This window comes from Schistocerca serialis, chromosome 10, assembly GCF_023864345.2.
Source record: "Schistocerca serialis cubense isolate TAMUIC-IGC-003099 chromosome 10, iqSchSeri2.2, whole genome shotgun sequence".
Lineage (NCBI taxonomy): Eukaryota > Metazoa > Arthropoda > Insecta > Orthoptera > Acrididae > Schistocerca > Schistocerca serialis.
The window spans coordinates 173,777,016-173,784,151 of NC_064647.1; the positions used below are offsets into that span (position 1 = coordinate 173,777,016).

General features: G+C 44.5%; 1 pseudogene; it reads right to left on the bottom strand.

Moving 5' to 3' along the window:
* Positions 1-669: 669 nt before the first annotated feature.
* Positions 670-787, bottom strand: LOC126425347 (5S ribosomal RNA; annotated as a pseudogene).
* Between the last annotated feature and the right edge of the window lie 6,349 nt (positions 788-7,136).

Genomic DNA, 7,136 nt, shown 5'->3' on the forward strand with positions numbered 1-7,136 from the left:
AGAAAAAAAATGTGTTGCATTACTTATTGAACTGCCCTCGTACATACGTGCAGCTTAATCTGTTTCACTGTCATGTCGTAGGCTATTGTCATGGAGCAAAATGATATCCTGGTTACAAGTGGCGAGAACTAGAGAACGGATGTCTCAAAAGTAAAAACGGAACCTAAGCGGATTCGAACCAGAGCTCCATGCTGGATGTGGGTCTGACGCCGTAGTAGTTCAGTTAGTGACCTACCGCGGCTTTGTATGGCAGTGTGGGATGGTACACGTTCCTCCAACATTCCGATGCCCTGCACGATGCAACACTGTTGCCATCCTCTCGTTTTCATATCTGCATTTTCAAAATGCACGAGACCTAATTTCACTATAAACTTTTGTCTGGATGGGGAGTCGCTTGGCGACCTCCAAGTGTGGCATTTTTCCTTCACCCTCTATATTTCGCATAATTTTAACAAAAACTAAACTCCGTCCCTACAGGCCTTGGAAGGTACGACGGTACCGACCGGCCGCCGTGTCATCAGCCCACAGGCGTCACTGCATGCGGATATGGAGGGGCATGTGGTCAGCACACCGCTCTCCCGCCCGTATGTCAGTTTCAGAGACCGGAGCCGCTACTTCTCAATCAAGTAGCTCCTCAGTTTGCCTCACAAGGGCTGAGTGCACCCCGCTTGCCAACATCGCTCGGCACACCGGATGGTCACCCATCCAAGTGCTAGCCCAGCCCAACAGCGCTTAACTTCGGTGATCTGACGGGAACCAATGTTACCACTGCGGCAAGGCCGTAGGCAATTTTAACAAAAGCCACACATATCTGTATACATATTTAACCTGTATCTCCATATGTTGCTGATTTGGCCCTGCAGTTTCGTTTACGGGCAATTCAGTCTGTATGGAATGAAATATCCTGTATTGTGTCGTACAATGATATAATTTTGCTCGTACATCCGGTGGTGTATATGGATACTGTATGCGAAATGCATTGTGAATACAGTTAGTAGTAAAGGAATAATAAACTAAAACGTCGTGCAAGATGCCGCAGTTCCTCACAAATCTGAGTTTCTTTGACGTAACATTTCCTGTACGAAGCGTCGTACACTGCTACAATTTTGAAGATACATTGAGCGACATATGCTTCTACTTGTTGCGTATAGAGTTGGTAGCAGAGAATTAATAAATTTAAACGTCTTGCCTGATGCGTGAGATTCACAGTATTAACAACATAAACGTAGTAAGCGATATATTCTTTTTACTTTCACGATTTTATAAGGTTTGTCAGCGAGTAACAGTTTCGTAAAGGCTACAAATGATGTGTAAAGTTTGTTGGAAGCCACGAACTGCTCTCATTCTCAAATACTGGATGAATAAATTCTCCGAATTCGCTCGTCGTGGACGACCACCCTCGCCCCTTTGATAGGAAAACCCCAAAGAGGTTCTTCCCAGACAGTAACTGATATGCGTACCAAGTTTGTTTGAAATCGGTCCAGTGATTTAGGAGGAGATATGGAACATACATACAGAGGGGTCCAAAAAAATGTATCCACTGTTTAAAAGTCCATAACTGGCAAATCAATTGACAGAGTTGTCTCATCTTGGGTAGAGTAATAGTTTGTAGTTCCGGCAATCGCCACAGAAGCGCTGTATTTCGTTGTTTTGTTTTGTCAAGTGACAGTCGCCAGATAGTGTTTTGTTCTTAGTTGCACCTAGTTACTCGAGTAAACATGGCTGGCGCAAGGCTTAAACTCGTTTGTGTGTGGATGTTAATGGTGACCATTCAACTACTGAGAGCACTGCCCGACTCCTCTTTGAAATCTGACGTGCTTACAGTCTGCTGATGGCTGCGAGAAGTTATCACTACATAATGGTTCAAATGGCTCTGAGCACTATGCGACTTAACTTCTGAGGTCATCAGTCGCCTAGAGCTTAGAACTAATTAAACCTAACCAACCTAAGGACATCACACACATACATGCCCGGGGCAGGATTCGAACCTGCGACCGTAGCGGTCGCTCGGCTCCAGACTGCAGCGCCTAGAACCGCACGGTATCACTACATAAGCCTTCAGGAAAAAACAATACACATACAAAAAAAATCGCAACACCTGAAAAAGATTAATGCAAACGTGCATGAAATGTGTTGTACAGGTGCCGGATCTCACTTTGTGGGATAGAGTTCCACGCCTTTTGCACTCGGCCGGTCAATACCGGGACCGTTAATGCTAGTTGTAGATGACGTGAAGTTGTCGCCGATGAGATGCCCCATATGTGTTGGATTGGAGTCGGATCAAGAGACCAAACAGGCTAGAACAACATACCAATACTCCATACAGCATGACTGGTCACAACAGCGGTATTTGGGCGAGCGTTATCCTGCTGGAAAACGCCACCTGGAATGCTATGCAAGAATGACAGCGCAACAGTTCGACGTACAGTTTTGCAGTGATGATGCATGGGATAACCACGCGAGATCTCCTGCTGTCATACGAAATCGCACCCTAGATCATAACTCCAAGTGTAGGTCCAGTGTGTCTAGCACGTGCCGGCCGAAGTGGCCGAGCGGTTCTAGGTGCTACAGTCTGGAGCCGCGCAACCGCTACGGTCGTAGGTTCGAATCCTGCCTCGGGCATGGATGTGTGTGATGTCTTTAGGTTAGTTAGGTTTAAGTAGTTGTAAGGTGTAGGGGACTGATGACCTCAGCAGTTAAGTCCCATAGTGCTCAGAGCCATTTGAACCGACTATTTTGTCTAGCACGTAGACAGGTCGACTGCAGGCCATCGACTATTGTTGTCTAACCAAAAGACGGCCATCACTGGCACTGGGGCAGGATCAACTTTCATCAGAAAACACAACAGATGTCTACCTCGCTCTCTAATGAGCTCTTGCTTGAAACCACCGAAGTCGCAAATCACAGTGGTTTGGGGTTAGTGGAATGACCACTACAGGGCGTCTGGGTCGGCGCTGTCCTTGAAATAATCGATTTGTACCAGTTCGTTGTTTCACTGCGGTGCCAACTGCTGCTCAAATTATTGCTGCAGACGCAGTACAATGCACCAGAGCCATACGGAGAGCACGATAGTCTTCCCTCTTTGTATTGCCACGTGTTCGTCCGGAGCCCAGTCTTCTTGTGACCGTACATTCTCGTGACCACCGCTGCCACAGTCATGTACAGTGGCTGCATTCCTGACAAGTATGTCTGCAATACTGCAGAAGGAACACCCAGCTTTCAGTAGTCCTATAACGTGACCTCGTTCAAACTCAGTGGCGTATTGATAATGGAGTCTCTGTCGCCTTTAAGGCACTCTTGATTAACATCAGCTCACCACATCCATTGTCCACCCCGATAGCTGAATGGTGCCGGCACGGTAGCTCAGCGTGTTCGGTCAGAGCTGGTTGTTCTCTGTAATAAAAAAACTGAGTCAAAGAATCAACAACGAACTTGAACGAATGTTATCCGCAACGACCAAACACAACGATCAACAATGAACAAAATGCAAGAAGAAAAAAAAAAAATGGTCAGTGTGACGGACTGCCGTCCTAAGGGGCCCAGGTTCTATTGCCGGTTGGGTCGGGGATTTTCTCCGCTTAGGGACTGGGAGTTGTGTTGTCTTATAATTTCATTCCCATCCGGCGCGCAGGTCGCCCAGTGTGGCGTCGAATGTAATAAGACCTGCACCAAGGCGGCCGGACCTGCCCCGCAAGGGGACTCCCGGCCAATGACGCCAAACGCTCATTTCCATTTACCACATCCAATCTAAAAGGTAACTAACGCTCACGACCGTTACAGCGTGTTTTTAAAGAAAAGCTGGCTTGCTTCCTCGCAATGGCGCAACGGTGGTTTGAGCTATGTAGCGCCAGACGTAGCTTTTTATTCATGTATTTGTGGTTGCGCCGTGTTAGAGCTACTGCAGTTATTACACTATTGGCATTGACGTCAGAGTATTACTAGTTATTGTGGCGAGGTGCAGAACCTGTACATTTATTTAAGGAATATTTCTCTTTGTCTTGTCATCGTTTTCTTTACAGACTAAATGAAGTGAAAATGAGATTATTTTACGTGCTACAATCTTATGTCTTTTCTGCTCGATTGCAGAGAACTGTAGTGAGTATCTTTCACATTGCCAACAGGCTGATACGTCCGGAGTTTCTGGATGTGTGTGTATTTTTACTAGCAATTACTGCATGAAAATTGGACATAATTAGAACGGGTAAGGTGCGCGTTCCAGGCCAACAGTCACGATTTCGAGCTGATTATTTAATATTTGCCGGGTATTTTAATTAGAGATTTCTAATAGCGGCAGGTAACTAGAGTTCAGCAGTATAACAATTTGAACTTAAACCTCGGATTGGAAACGTTATTCTAACGTTTTAGGAAAGAGAGCTGCCACAGTCGTTTTCAGAAAATCTATGAAACCCCAGACGAAGTACTGAGTGCTTCACACTCATTGTCCTTTCCTATAATACAGGGTGTTTATAAATAAATGTCGGTGTTTTAACGCTTTTATGATATTTATTACATTAAACATACAGAGAAAAATGATACGTCAAATGAGAGAGCAATTCAGACAGTTGTGTTTGGCACCAGTGCGCAAGCACTGTGGAAAGTTTATGGACCTTTCTTTTTTGGTGAACCTACTGTAACTGGCACTTCTTACCTTGATACGCTAGAGCAACGGCTCTTCCCTCAGTTGGAAAAGATGAGCCAGAGAACTTCATTTTCCAGCAAGATGGTGCGCCACCTCACTGGGATATCGAGGTACACGACTGGTTGAACTTCACTGTACCCAAGCGGTGGATAGGCCGTTTGCTTTGCATGTCCTCCACGTTCACCCGACGTAACGCCATGGGAATTTTTCCTTTGGGGCTTCATCAAGGATCGTGTGTACGTGCCTCCGCTATCAGCAGACCTCCCTGAATTAAGAAACCGGATTGAAGCAGCTGTTGCTACAACCACTGAAGATACACTTACCAATGTTTTGGAAGAACTCAGCTATAGACTTGATGTGTGCCGTGTGACAAATGGTGCTCACATTGAACATTTATAAGGTTCTTGGAAAAACTGTTTGAGTTGCTCTTTCATTTGACATATCATTTATAACTGTAAGTTTAATATAATAAATACAGGGTGATTCAAAAAAAATACCACAACTTTAAAAATGTGTATTTAATGAAAGAAACATAATATAACCATCTGTTATACATCATTACAAAGAGTATTTAAAAAGGTTTTTTTTCACTCAAAAACAAGTTCAGAGATGTTCAATATGGCCCGCTCCAGACACTCGAGCAATATCAACCCGATACTCCAACTCGTTCCACACTCTCTGTAGCATATCAGGCGTAACAGTTTGGATAGCTGCTGTTATTTCTCGTTTCAAATCATCAATGGTGGCTGGGAGAGGTGGCCGAAACACCATATCCTTAACATACCCCCATAAGAAAAAATCGCAGGGGGTAAGATCAGGGCTTCTTGGAGGCCAGTGATGAAGTGTTCTGTCACGGGCTGCACGGATTCTCAGTGCCCCATATACAGAAATTGTGACGGTTGACTTTCCCGTTAGTGTGGAAAGTTGCTTCATCACTAAACACAATCTTTGAAACGAAAGATTCATCTGTTTCCATTTGAGCAAGGATAAAATCACAGAAATCGATTCTTTTAATCTTATCAGCTGCAGACAGTGCTTGAACCAATTTCAGACGATAAGGTTTCATAACTAACCTTTTTCGTAAGACTCTCCATACAGTTGATTGTGGAATTAGCAACTCTCTGCTAGCTCTGCGAGTCGATTTTCCTGGGCTGCGAACAAATGCTTGCTGGATGTGTGCTACATTTGCATCACTCGTTCTCGGCCGTCCAGAACTTTTCCCTTTGCACAAACACCCATTCTCTGTAAACTGTTTATACCAACGTTTAATACACCACCTATCAGGAGGTTTAACACCATACTTCGTTCGAAATGCACGCTGAACAACTGTCGTCGATTCACTTCTGCCGTACTCAATAACACAAAAAGCTTTCTGTTGAGCGGTCGCCATCTTAGCATCAACTGACGCTGACGCCTAGTCAACAGCGCCTCAAGCGAACAAATGTACAACTAAATGAAACTTTATAGCTCCCTTAATTCGCCGACAGATAGTGCTTAGCTCTGCCTTTTGTCGTTGCAGAGTTTTAAATTCCTAAAGTTGTGGTATTCTTTTTGAATCACCCTGTATTTTGAGGCTTGAAACCCCGATATTCATTGATAAACTCCCTGTACGTTTCTGCAGATAGTCCTTCCCTTGTCTACAATCTTATGTCTTTTCTGCTCGATTGGAGAGAATTGTAGTATCTGCCACATTGCGAGTAGGAGGCTGCTACGTCCGGAGTTTCTGCATGTGTGTGTGTTTCGTTTCGTTGAAGAGTGTAACAGTTTTAGTGTAGATAAAGTGCCTACCTCCGTCGACGACTAGAAATAATTTTAACAGGTCTCATAGCTGGATACATGTTTTTCTATGGCTAGTTGTAAACTCCAAATACGCCATGAGCATCATGTTTATGTTTTCGATGGTTACAGTCAGCAATAGTAATCTGTTGGAACAGAAAATGGCTAACAAGTCGCATATCGACGTGTACAGTCGCGACGCAAATTCTAACAGCACTTCCGCCCTGTTAATGTCTGTGTTGAGCTGTAAAGGCAACGTGTTATCATACCGGCGAGTCGTACTATAAACAACATTGGAAATTAATACTAATTAAACATTGTATATGCAGATACACGATGTCAACATCAATGGCGAAATACTGTATGTAGTGATAGAAGTGGCACCGCTAGAAGCAGCCCGAAGAAAATAATAGCGCTGATGCTCAAGTAGCTCACTGTCGAAGAAAGATATTGCAGTGCCTGTGTTATTTCGAATTACGACGCAGTGTTCCTTCGGACACGCATGCATGTAATTCTGAATGACACAGGCAGTGCAGTACCGTATTTATCCGTCGGCACCGGACAAGCGACTTTCATGTAAAATGTCTGGCCTGTAAGCGGATGTACGTAATACATGTACGAGTACAGGTTGTAGACAAATGGTTGACGATATATGGAAGTCTGGGTTTGGCCGTGAGTCGTGCTGGGACGCCATAATGACACTGGCACGGTAGCTCAGCGT